Source organism: Fundulus heteroclitus, chromosome 21 (genome assembly GCF_011125445.2).
Source record: "Fundulus heteroclitus isolate FHET01 chromosome 21, MU-UCD_Fhet_4.1, whole genome shotgun sequence".
NCBI classification, from domain to species: domain Eukaryota; kingdom Metazoa; phylum Chordata; class Actinopteri; order Cyprinodontiformes; family Fundulidae; genus Fundulus; species Fundulus heteroclitus.
In genome coordinates this window covers 3,293,358-3,306,698 of record NC_046381.1, presented here as the reverse complement: position 1 = coordinate 3,306,698, position 13,341 = coordinate 3,293,358, and the positions used below count along the sequence as shown (strand labels likewise).

The following is a 13,341-nucleotide window of genomic DNA, read 5'->3' as shown; positions in this document are numbered from 1 at the left end:
TTTTTTAAAGGTGCAATTGACAGGTAGGCACAATACGCCTCAGTGTTAAAGGGGATTTTCATTGAAATCGTTTTTTGAATGGCAATGAATCTGATTTCCCCCTCCCCCAATGTATCCAATTTACATCTCAGATACTCTGACCAAACGGAAATGGCTCTTATAATCATCAGGTTCTGCTTTAATTCCCTCAAAGTCATTTACATGTACAGCTCCTCGTCTAAGTGTTCCCACCCTTGAACCTTTTCCGCATTACAACAGAGCATGCACTCATTAAATAAGCAGTTCGACTCTGTTTTGGAAAAAAAAAAAAAAAATCGGCAAGCTTAAGCCAGTTCTGTGGAGGCATGACATGGAGGCAATGATACATGTTTTTTATCTCAACACATCTCTGCTATTGCAGTGCGTTTTGCGCCAGCGTCAGTCAAGCATCCCTTGCACGTCGCCAGCTTGTTGAAGATGCTGCTGTCCATCTTTTAACTGGTGCACACAGGCATGGGCACATCTCATCCATCTTGTCCTTCCTTCATTGGCTCCCTGGGCATTGCAGATTAGTTTTTAATGTCAAAATGTGGGCTTGTAAATGCCTAAATAGTCTTGCCCCTCTGTTACCTCTCTGTTTGTCTACCCGGACACCCAGATCAGCCAATCAGCTGCTTCTAGTAGTGCCAAAAATTAGGAGCTTTTTTTTCCTGTTCGTAACAACTTCATCTTTAAATGTTAAACATCGCTTCCTGTTATTAAGTGTCTTTAAAAAACACCTTATTTTAATAGTGGTTGATCCAGTATGTTGACATGCTCTGTTTATTTTCTCTTTTTCATATCTGTTCAATATATCTTGGTTTTATCTAGTTGGTTTTTGTGTAGCTCTTCAGGTAAACCTTTTTTTTTTTTTTTTTTTTTTTACATGTGCTTTATGAATAAACTATATTTGGATGTTTTGAAAAACAAAACATGGTGACATGTGACAGACATTTTTTACCCAGTCAATGTGTGGCAGAACCACCTTTGATTTAGAATATAGCTAAACATGTTTTGAGCTATGCCTCTGAGTGTCAGGAATGCGGTTTTGTGCAGCACAGGTGTGTTGTTGCCGTTCCTCACCTTTCTCTTCCAGGGGGCGACAGGCAGACGCCAGCCACAGGTGTTTTCTATATACGCCAATTAGGTAAGCCTCTCTTTGATATGGCTGAAGTTAGTCCGGAACTGCTCCCTTAGAGGACTTTTTCTGGGGTGGGGTTAACAGGTGCAAAGTAAACCAATTAGAGAAACTGACGTGACAGAGAAAAAAAAGACTGCCTACATTTCACAATATAATGCGATAACATGCGAGCCGCGTAGTCGAGGGGAGATTACGGTGAATGATTCTTTTAAAACAGAAGAAAGCGCACTAGCAAACCAATGCTCTGTGGCGGCGGCCATCTTGTTTGTTTTGGCTGAGGGATTCTTGGGCGCTGCATGTCACTCAACATATAAAGCCCATCGATTGGTCGGTATCTGGAAAGAGGGCCCTATGGGAGCAGTTCCAGACTCACTTCGCTGTGCAGAAAAGCTAAACTCAGTCACTGAAATATTACTATCATCAAGACACAAACATTAATACTGTGTAAGTTAAAAGTATAAAATCCAAATACACCAAAAAATTAAAAAAAAGGCAGACAATAATTAAACAAAAAAATAAGCCATTTCTAAATTGTACCAATACAGAAACATTTGTGTACAATGGCATTTTGATGAAGACATACATATCACTGCACAACTGGAGGGAGGTCTGAACTTTATTACTAGAACAATTTACAGTATTTCACATTCTGGGAAAAGATGAATTGCACAACTGTGATGTAAAGTCTTACCAGTCAGTAAATAAGTGACCACTAACTATATTATTCATTTTCAACTGACAAATAAAACTGTACCACTGTACAACGGCTGGTTGGAATGTAGAGGCCTCAAAATGAGCAGTATTAGTAGAAAGGTACGAGACAATGTCCTCTAGACAAGGTCACTTAAAGTATTAATTTTTTTTATTAAATTAAGTGTATTGAGTAAGTATGAAATTATGGAATAATTCAGTGGTGTGTGACCAAGTTGATAATCAAATCATAAGCCATTCAGTTAAAAGAAGTTACTGTATTTGAGTTGAATTATGACAACTATTTTTATTTAATATTGTTTTGCAAAAAGGGGCAGAAGACATAAGAACAGTTCCTCTCTCTGCTCCTTTTTATCCAGACTGTGTTGGAATGTACATTGCTGGAATAAAAGATGAATGCCTTCAGGTTCTCCCTTATTTAGATTTCAACAGTATTTTTGCACTTATGAACATGGGAACACTATGTATGAAATAAAATGTAATATTATATTATTAAGAGAAATTTTGCATTTTAGCATTTGTTTCTTTTCAATACAATGCTCTTTGAAAGGTTTTTGTGTTTTACATGTTTTTTTTGTTTCCGTGTAAAGCACTTTGAGTTGAGTTTGAATGATGCTATATAATCTTTTTGAATACTGTAAAATGTAATTACAGCAAATATGGCTAACTGAGACAAGATGGATGTCAATGCTGTAAAAAAAAGAGTAAGTAACAGAACTGATGCACAATTATTGTAAAATAAGTTAAGGGACAGATATAAGTTGGCTCTTTGCTCCTTTTCGTTCAAGATGCATCAATTTGCTAGTGTTGTGTGTATATGCAAGTTATTTTTGAACGAAATAAATAAATAAACTAAAACTAAACCAAACAAGAAGCCGCCCATATCAGAAACTGCCACTGCTCACATCTCCTCTCTCACTCCCACCTTCCGTGACCAGAGCCTTCCCACATTCACCACATCCACCCTTCCTCTCTACCCTTCAATAAACCTTCCAAACTATAATCTGCCACGTGTTTGTAGCTTCCGGATCATCGTGGAAAATAAGAACCTACCACTGATTTTACAGTTTTGCTACAGATTCTCAATGGATTTCTATCTGGACTTTCAGTGGGCCACTCTTAAGGCCCCCCACATACTTGGGTGGACAGAATGATTCTGTCTACGCATAATTGAGGCAGACTCTGCGCATGCAGGTTCATGCAGAGCTCAATTTTTCCAACATTCACACTATAAACTGCTCGGAGGCAAGACGTCTTTACATCGCACTGTTTTACATGTGACACCGAGTTCAATACACTGAACTGCTCAAAGCAGGCTGTCACAAAGATGCGTGGTATCACAGTCCCTCTCTGTTCTCACTGACAAGTGGGAGCCTGCTGGAAAAGAAACGGCTCTTGTTGCTCAGCTAGCTAATCACACATTTGAATTAAATTAAATTAAATTTTCAATTCAATTTTATTTATATAGCACCAATTCATGAAACATGTCATCTCAAGGCACTTTCCAAAATCAAATTCAATCATATTATACAGATTGGGTCAGATTATACAGATTGGTAAAAAAAAAAATGTCTATCTAAAGAAACCCAGTAGATTGCATCAAGTCTCTCCAAGCAGCATTTTCTCCTCCTGAAGAAGCGTAGAGCCACAGTGGACAGTCGTTTGCATTGTCCATGGCTTTGCAGCAATCCCTCATACTGAGCAAGCATGAAGCGACAGTGGTAAGAAAAACTCCCTTTTAACGGGAAGGCAAAGCCTCCAGCAGAACCAGAACCAGGCTCAGTATGAACGGTCATCTGCCTCGACCAACTGGGGGTTAGAGAAGACAGAGCAGAGACACAACATTTACCATCCGTTCCACTGGCAGAAAGTGTGGGAATTGTAGGAATTTGCCACAATAAATATAGGCAATAGGTACGCACGACTACGAAGGGTAAACATCCATGGAGAGTCAGGGCGGAGTCTTCCAAGCTCTTTCAGCAGCATCAACAGCAGGATCAACTCCCCACCAGAGGAGTTACCTGGGCACTCCCTTGTAGATGCAGTAGGGACAAAAAGGAGTAAACATTAGCTTTTTAAGCCAGTTAAACTTCTCTGGTTGCTGGAAAAATATCCTGAAGGGGAATGTTGGACCCTACAAAATCTTACTGGACTTGAACCTGCCTCCTTATTAAGAGGAATGTTACCCATAGCAGCACAAAATGTAAAGCAAAGCAAACATACCATTCTTCTATGTAGAACACACCATTTAGTCGCAATTTCTGAAACAACTGAACATCCCAGCTGTAACTTGTGCATTTACATCACTTCTAGCCCCTTAGTCAGCATCTCCGTTGCTGATTTGTTATCTACTTGCACATTAGCAGTGAGTGGTAATTTGAAAACTAATGAGCTGTCTGTTTTTAGTGGGAACCATGAAAACATTACTCTCATGCAGCCTCCAGTGGTGCCAGTGAATGATGATAGCCACATTATAAATATTTTCTCTATCGTCCTAGAGTCTGGTCACATGTGGGCCTTTGCTTTTTTCAGGGGGAAAAAAGTGAAAGAAAGAGGCTGGGGAAAAAAAAAGAATGAATGTAATTTTTATGCATTTGTTGTGGTAGATTTTCCATAGGGCCCACAATGGCCGTCGCATCAATTGTTCGATGGAAAATAGTTGTAGTTTCTGCTTCAAAAGGGAAATTCTGATTGTATTTGTGCAAGATACATAAGATTTCCATATCTTGATACAAGGCAAATTGTGAAAAGGTTCAGCACAGTGTTGTGCCGGGTAGTTGGGTTCCGGTTATTTTCTCTGCTGCTGGATATAGCAATGCTTAAAAAGCTGCAGTCAGTGCAGGCCCGTGTGTCCTGGTGGTGATGGGGTGTCATCAGGGAGAGACAGAGCCAGCCAAAGCCTTTTACTGATGTAATATCAGGTTGTGGAGGTTTCCTCGGTGCCACTCTCCAGGTCATTCTGGGAGATTCTAAGGTGTGCATGACAAAAGGGATGTTTACAGTCCCCCTAGAGAGCTTTTGGCCTACACATAGGTATTCTTAAAATTAGGCATGCCCAGAAAACCTTCAAAAGGGGGCATCCGAGAAGCACGCCAGTGCCCAAACCACCTTAACTGACTCTTTGTGGATGCAAAGGACCACCAGCTCTACTATAAGCTCTCCCGGATGACAGGGTTTCTCATAATATATCTGAGCTGAGCCTATTTACTCTGTGGAAGAAGCTCATTGCAGCTCTGCGTATTACATGACTTCCTTTAACAGCACATTTGAGGCCGCCAAACACACATTTAGCTTTTTAAGTTGAAATGCTGGTGATTGCCTCTCAGAAAACAACATTAAAAGAGATTGGTTAAAAAAAGTGAGGTTGAAGTGTTTCAACCTTTACACGTGTGTTTATTAACATACTTACTGCTTACACAGAAGAACTGAGGCTGTGTTCCCGACTGCAGGTCTTAATGCTCTATTCTTTTTTTTTCTGAAATCAGATTTTTTTTTTCCCTTCCGGGCCGTTCTCATTACTTTTAAAATTCTGACTCCAGTGTGAACGGCTCCAAACTGACCCACTTGTGCAAAAGAGCAATAAGCCCCATTTACACTACCCTTGTTAAACCGATCCTGGATCAGTAAACCAAGCCGAGCTTGGTTCTGACGGCCGTTTACACATCACGCTAGCACGGTTCCTTGGTTTCCTCGCCTCCTAGTGACGATCTGCAGTACTACTGCCCTCTAGGATTGAAGGAGGAAATCAAGCAAATAAAAATGGCAGCGCCCATAACATTCAGGAAGTTATGTTTGGTTAGATTTCATTGTTTGCGAAGAGTCAGACGAAAATGGTAACTTTTGGTGAATTTACTTGACAGACTCGGCTTTTAAGAAGTGGATGAGACAAACGAACGTTTAATAAGGATTTACAGACACAGGAAACGACGACAGACGCTGAGGTTCATTACCCTGCTAAGCAGAATCTTCACTGGAAATCATGTGTCCTAGTAGGGAAGCTAGTATTTTTATGAATGTCTGAAATGTCAGCTGGCTGTAAGGAGATGACGCGGTCTGCTCATGCGCTCTTTATCTGAGAACCGGGCTACTGAAAAACCGGGCCGAGCCCACCCATGGAACTGGGCTGCATTTAGAGTGGTCCAGTTGTGTCTGGCTCGGTTCAGTTCAGTTTGCGTTCCATTTACACTCGATAGTTTTCTCGGTTACCGAGCTTGGACTGGTCTCGGCACGGTTAAAAAGAGGTAGTGTAAACGGGGTAATATTATTGACTTCAGGCAGCCCACTTTGGTCCAGCTAACATGGAAGAAATAGGCTAAATCCTGCACGGCCGTGCGCTGCGTCCGTCATCTAAACGGTTCCTATATGAGCTGTACTGAGTAGGAGTTTTCCTGAGGTCTGAAATCTCTCTGTCACTCCACTGAGCAACGCTGTAGCAGCTGCCACTATTCTCGCTAACGCTAACGACTATCACCTCTACCTGTGACACGTGTCGGTTGAAAGTAACATCAAAGACGCATTAAGTGTGCCTTGGCGGTTTCTAATGAAGTCACATTCTAAAAAGTTAGATACAAATCAGTATCTGGACCACATATGGAAGTGGCTCAAATCTCAAAAATATCATATCTGAGCGTCCACACTGGTTCTAAAACATCTGAAACTGTAGTTTAATCTGCAGCAAAACCAGAAATAACTCAAATGAACTACTGATGAGTAACACAGGGCAGTCAAACTTTTTTAAAGTAGCAGGCCGCACACTATCAAGTAGGAGGGTGCGCTTATGCCGGTGACCGAGCCCCGGAGGGGAGAATTTTGAAAAATAGACTCTCCCTGATATATTTTGGAAGCTTTCAAGACCGGTGATTATTTAAACAATGGGTCAGAGTGCATGTTTCAAATTCAATAAAAGGCAAAAAATGTGAATGATCAATTCTTCAAAAACATTTCTTTTTATCATTATTCTTAAAACATTTTTTCACATGATGTTATTATCATGTTTTAACAAGGTAAGGTAATCTCCATTTGCTTAAAAGTTGTTTAATTTGCACCACATTAAACCGATCAGATTAGGTGAGGTCTATTCATCTTATTATTATTATTCACAGTTCTGTTCTAAAAACGATCGTAACATTTCTTCACGAACAAAGTCAAATTTGTATGATAAAAATACAGGGTTGGAATTTGAAATTGAATTCACATGTTGAATTTATTTCAGTCATATTGCTCTTTCGATATTTCTTATCTCAGTTTAATTTCACTTGCACTCATCACACACACATGATATCATATCATCGGCGAGGATTCTAGAGACGAACACAAAATGCATCCCCTGAAAAACTTTGATAATTTGCTGCTGTAATATTATATTTTATTATATGTAATATTATAGATTTTTCAGAATAAAAAGCTAACAGATGTGCATAATCAAAAAATATCAGAAATACAATTATAGAGCATTCAGTATTGTAAGAAAGCCCACGCTGTTTCTGGATAAATACATTATTGTATGAGTTAAGTTCTATTCCGTTTTGTGCCTCTTTTCTTGTAAGTTTGAAATGTCCCATGCTCCTGAATGCACCATAGCTTTCTGACGCTCGTGAATGCATCACACTGGTCTATGAACGCGGTGCTGTGCACGTTTGATCTTCGCTTAAAAAGCTTTGCAGTTTCAAAACTCACGTCGGCTCTCACGGTTTTATTGCACTTTTCGGCATAACCCCGGTCTGTGTTTTGATCGGAAAAGTAGCATCTCGGTTGGAACAAGGAACCCAATCTCTCGTTGATGTTGCTCTCAGTGGAGACAAATGCTAGGTGATTTTTGGGATGTATAATCGGGGAAAAGTAGGCGGGGGCAGGAGCTGCTATAGACGGCGATTTGCCGCCGTTGACCGGCTACTTTTGACTGCCCTGGTAACATTATAAAATGTAACAGGCTAGAAGTGCATGGAGCTGAAAAGAGGGAAAACATCAGCAGCTGGATCATGCGTAAAGACGCAGCGTGAACCCCTGTGTGCTTCAAGTGTTGCAGCTGAGGGAAAGATGCCGGACCATATAGGCCTGATGAAACGGATTCACCATTGAGGTTGTAGATCTATACTGAAAACAAAGCCATAGATTAATGTGTAACAGTGTAATAATACGGCCAATAACTTAAAACTACTTTATTTTATTCAGTATTATTTAAACAATTTCTGTTTTAACCCACTAACTGAACAATAACGTGTTAACACTTCTCTTTCACTTTTTTGACAAAAGTAATACATGTCTACTTCCACGTCTGGTCGGATAAAAATGAGACTGAGTTGACTGGACCGGCTCTTCTAGGGTCTAGTCAACTCCGCCCCCAGCGACGCCCCGATCTCCGCACCCTAACCCCCCCCCCCCCGAAAATGAGCCTAATCTCACTCTTAACTTTTGATAAAAGTTGAGAGGTCTTCTTTCAGTCTGCCAGTATTAGAACAGTTATGTTTAATTACACACCAAGAAGCCACACGTCCCACACTCTGCCAGCTATTAGTCTGCTCCCAATACATCTTCTCGTTCTCAGACGGAGAAATGAATCGAGCCAGACGATCTCGCCCAAACATTGGATAGTTGCATTTCCACACAGAATATCTACACTGATGGAATGAAAGCAATCTCTGTCAATCTAAACCATTTCATCGTATAATTTTGCTTTCACGGCAATGTGTGCGCAGCGCGCAGCTCCAAATACACCAGGAAAACTAAGCCTTACTGCAAATTGCCGTTTAATGTTGGTGCGTTCAACTGCGTCATGTCAGAGCTTGACGTACGTGGATGACATGCAGATAATTTAATCCCACACCCCTGGCACGGATTGGCTCAGTGTGGAATGGTGAAGCCCCGGTCAGTCTGCCAGCCCTCTCTGAAAAGGCCCAGGTTGCATTGAAACCTGTTGTTGTCAGCAGATGTTTGGGTACAGGCGGCGCACATTGGAAACCTAAAGGGCTGATTATGCCATTCATTGTCTTGGACCAGAAAAAGGCCTCTTGGTTTACACAAAAACAGTCTTTTTGCAGTAGCACAGCTGCAATATAATCTAATGAAGCAATAGCCTTGTTATGGCAGGTCTTTTTCTGCACCATGTTGTAGGGAATGGAAGCATGCCATGCTTTTGCATTATCGATTCTTTGTACAAGATGCTGCTAATTTGGGCTACTGGGCAAAGTTTATTCAGTAAATTATTTATTATAAAAAATAACCAGCCCCGTCAAAAATACTAAACAATTATAAAATTAAAATGTTTGGAAAAAACATTGGCATTCGTCTTGGCATTTAAAAGCATTTAAAAGCATGGAGAGTCATGCACACATCATAAATACACAGCATACAATTTTATTTTCCATAGATGAGGTAAGTTGAAGCTGGTTGATAGTGGATACAGTATTTTTGTGTCAAATTGCAAGTTATACAAAACTATTTATGCTCCAATCAAGAAACATTAACAAGATTTTGTGTTGATGCTGATGAGAGAAGTGAGGAATCATACTTCAGATCTCCATCTCTCTGAAATGCTATTGTACACTGCAAAATTGAGCAAAAAGTAAGTAAAATGTTTTTGAATTGAGTGCATTTTTCCTTAATTTGAGCGGGTAAATAAGATTATTTGCCAATGGAATAAGATTTTTGCACTTAAAATAAGAACAGTTCATCTCCATCATCTTATTTCAAGTGCAGGATATCTAATTATCTTATTTCAGGGGTAAAAATACTCATTCAATTGGCAAATAGTTTTATTTAGCTGCTCAAATCAAGGAGAAATACATTCATTTCAAGAAAATCTTACTTACTTTTAGTTCCCTTTTTGCAGTGTAGTTTTTGTTTTATAAAAATAAATTTTATATATACATTTACATGTTATTTTTGCTGTCGTATGGACTGACCGAACGTGAAATCTTAGTTTCTTTTCCCTTTCACCACAGCCTAGCTAGTGCAGACAGCCTTCAGCAAAATGTTATAACAAACTGTCCAAAAACATAAAACCTGGGATCTCAGCCTTGGATTGGGGCATGCAAGCTCAAAGGGGTGATTTCTTTTTCTACAAAAATGAAAAGTGTGTAGCATTGTTCTGAGAATGAGTTCTATCAAAGTTTGTAGATCATTTCTTTTGGGGTAGTGAGTGTGGTTGTGGCATATCTGCAAGAAAAAATAGCCTGAAGACCTTGAATTCTGTGCTTTTTTTTATATAGAAAAGATATTCATCAGGCTTGACACTCAGCTACAGTTCTTTCAGGTCAGGCCACATTTCTAAAATTCAAGTGTGCTCCTGAATAAGTAAAACCAAAAAAACTTTTCACAATGTATCACACAGACAAATGTTTTTGTTTGATTTTACGACTGCATTAAAATGCCTTTGGACATACCCGCCCGCAGCAACATACAGATAGTGACGTTGGACATGGTAAACGAAGGAAGTTTTTAATCTGAGCACATAAAGAAGACAGATAAGGCTGCCAATCATCTTACAACAAAGAGCCCCTTTTTTAACTCGACAAACATCAGATGAGATGTCAAAATGAGAAGTGTCCTCCATCAGCTTCGTATATGAGTTTCTGGAAGATTATGCTGCACATAAGTGTAAGTTTGAATTTCATTTTATCTCACTGAACAGTGGAATACCAAACAGAGCATTCAGTCATGTGAAATGGGGCGTTTTAATGACTGTCAGTCTGGTTATGGTAAACACCTCCTTCTCTGCTTCCAGATGATTTTAAAAAAAGGTAAAATGGCAGATGCACTAGATCACATGTGTCAAACTCAAGGCCCGTGGGCCGAATCTGGCCCATCAAGGCAATTTATCCGGCCCTCTAGAGCCAAAAAAGGCATATCATGTCATAAAGCATATATACTTTTAAAGTGTATAAAGCGGCTAAAATTATGCCTCCTGTAGCAAATGTTTTTTTTAACTGTGTAGTTACAGCATCCTGCCCCTAGATGTCAATTTTCCCACAACACATTAAAAACCCCCAGAACTGTCCAAAAATTGATGAGTAAGATGCAGAATGATGAGTTTAAAGTGCAACTGATCCCAAAATCAACCTTTTTTGCAGATAAACTGTATAAACTAGGCCTTTGGTGCTACTTTTATGTTACTGTGCATTTTTTATATTTCTATGTGAAGAGATATGAAATTCTGAAATCAAAAGATTGACTAATCACTAGCAAGTGTGACTATCCTTATAAAGGCAGGAATTTTAACCGTTTACCAGTGTGGTGATGCAGCTTTTTTAAAACAGACAGGAAATAGCAAAAGGAAGTGTTGCTGCCCTTTGATCTGGGACGATTTATGAGGCAATTCTTAACATATTTAAAGTACATTATTCTCCATAGTAAAAGGAGTATTCCCAGGGAAAAAAACAGCTGCAAAACATTCCCAGAAGTGGACAAACAGTAACATCACCCCAATGGTCAGATTTTCCAATGTTTATAGAAACAAAAAGTAAATGGCCTGCATTTGTATAGCGCTAAGGACTCCAAATTGTTTTGCACTACAGTTAACTCACAGATTCACACGCCTGCCAGACAATCGGCGCCTCCGGTCCCTCCGACCACCAACAGCAGGCAAAGCGGGTGAAGTGTCTTGCCAATGGACACAATGGCTGAGACAGTCAGAGTGGGGGTACAACCAGCAACCCACTGGTTAAAGGACAAACCACCTGGCACCTCCGCCACCATTGCCCCTGCAAAATAGAACCAAATAGAACCAGAAAGATGAAACGCCTCCTTTCGGACTGCACAGGTCGGGGATGTTCACCATAGCACCAGGAATTCTAAGGCACGCTTTGACTGTGAAACCCAAAACATTTTTTTCCTGAAACTTTTATTTTCCTTAGAGGTTTTTTTTTGTATAGTACTTCTGCGGTGGTGACTTCTCGTGTCGACCTGGGACACGCTCAAATGCTAAGTGTGACCGTAAAAAGCGCTCATTTTCAGCAACAAGACGATGCCGGATTATCCTGACATCAACTGCACTTTACTACTTGCATAGTAATTTCAAAAACCTTGAAAAGGTTTAACTCTTCCTTTGATTATTCATTTGACTTCTCTTTCAGGAATCGTAAGCGAGGCACCTGGCCATGGCTGGTTTACAGTGCAATTACACTTTTCCCCTCCCGCATTATGACTCAAACTGAGCTAATTGGAGCATTTAGGGGTTTAGAAATTCAACTGTAACCAGTGCCATTAGTATGTTTTACAACACTTAAGACTTTTTATACTGATTTGCACACAGCAGCAGGGAAGCTTTCTGAATATGGGCAGATTTCAGATGTTTCCCTGGCTTTTTATGCCTTTTTGCACACCCTTTCCTTTATGTGTTCAATACTTGCAGGATCAAAATGCAGTGCGTGGTTGTGGCAAAAAAATAAAATAAAACACCTTCGATAAGGAGAACAGGAAAAACTTACGAAACTCAGGGACAGGGCTAGAAACATGGGGAGAGAGCTGTGGGGACACGGGGAGCAAACCACTGACCTAGAGGCAGAACAACAGAGAAAGGCGCATCAAGCAAAAAAGAGATAGAAAACCCAAACAGTGTAGAAACAGGGAGGGGAGTTTAAGAGAAAGGCAGGACACGCAGGCGAAGGCATCAGGGGAATGAGAAACAGCTGAGACCAAAAAAAACCTGAATAGACTGAGGAAGAGACGTAAATGAGGACGAAAACACAGGAAGAAATCTTAGAGGATATCTAAACCAAACAAAGCACAGGAATAAACTAGAGACTAAGCACAAAGGAATGGACTAATAAGACAAAGATATAACAAATAAACCACAAGGAAACAGCAGTATGAAATGAACCAAGTTCATGACATACATGGTCCCTGCGTAAACACATTTTACCCATAACTTCATTTTGGACAAATTTTCCTAGATTGCTTAATATCCATGTGTTATTTTGGGTTTTTGACAACACAAGGGTTATGAGTTTAACATGTTTAAGCTGAGGAAAAAGAAAATATGTCCAATGCTATTTTATCTACTCTACTTAGCTTTTCCCACGACTGTAAATTGGAACAAACCCCTATAATACCTACATAGCTATTCTAAAGCACATATGGCAATGTTTTCATGTCAACCATTTAATTCAGTCACTGAAACATTTTTATTCAAAGAAATATATGTATTTATTTACACACGTCACCACAGGTTCATTTAAATCCAATCAGCTGCAATATGGCTGACAGACAGCTGTTACAATCGATGCAGGATACATTCGTACAAATGAGCTTGAATTATTCACGATGTACAACACCTCCCAGATCGTCAAACCAGCGGTGGAGAAGGGGAGCTCGACTCGAGCATAGGCCGCTGTTGTTTCGCCTCTTAGTTTAAAAGGTTGAGCGTCCTCGCCATCAGGAGTCGAGCTCGTCAGAACTCTGGTCACGGTGACGCTTAATGCGTAACGTTGTTTACTCTCGTTTAATTTGTTGTGCAAAGAACGCCGCCCTGACAT

General features: G+C 40.0%; 1 long non-coding RNA gene across 2 annotated transcripts in view; it reads right to left on the bottom strand.

Moving 5' to 3' along the window:
- Positions 1–13,341, bottom strand: part of LOC118556999 — a 50,683-nt gene that overhangs the window by 18,668 nt on the left and 18,674 nt on the right. The window contains exon 1 of one of the 2 annotated variants that reach the window (XR_004927533.1): positions 1,102–1,413. The exons of the other annotated variant lie outside the window; for it this stretch is intronic. This is a non-coding gene — a long non-coding RNA (uncharacterized LOC118556999). Of the gene's footprint in view, positions 1–1,101; positions 1,414–13,341 lie in introns of those variants that run through there. 2 annotated transcript variants of the gene reach the window in all.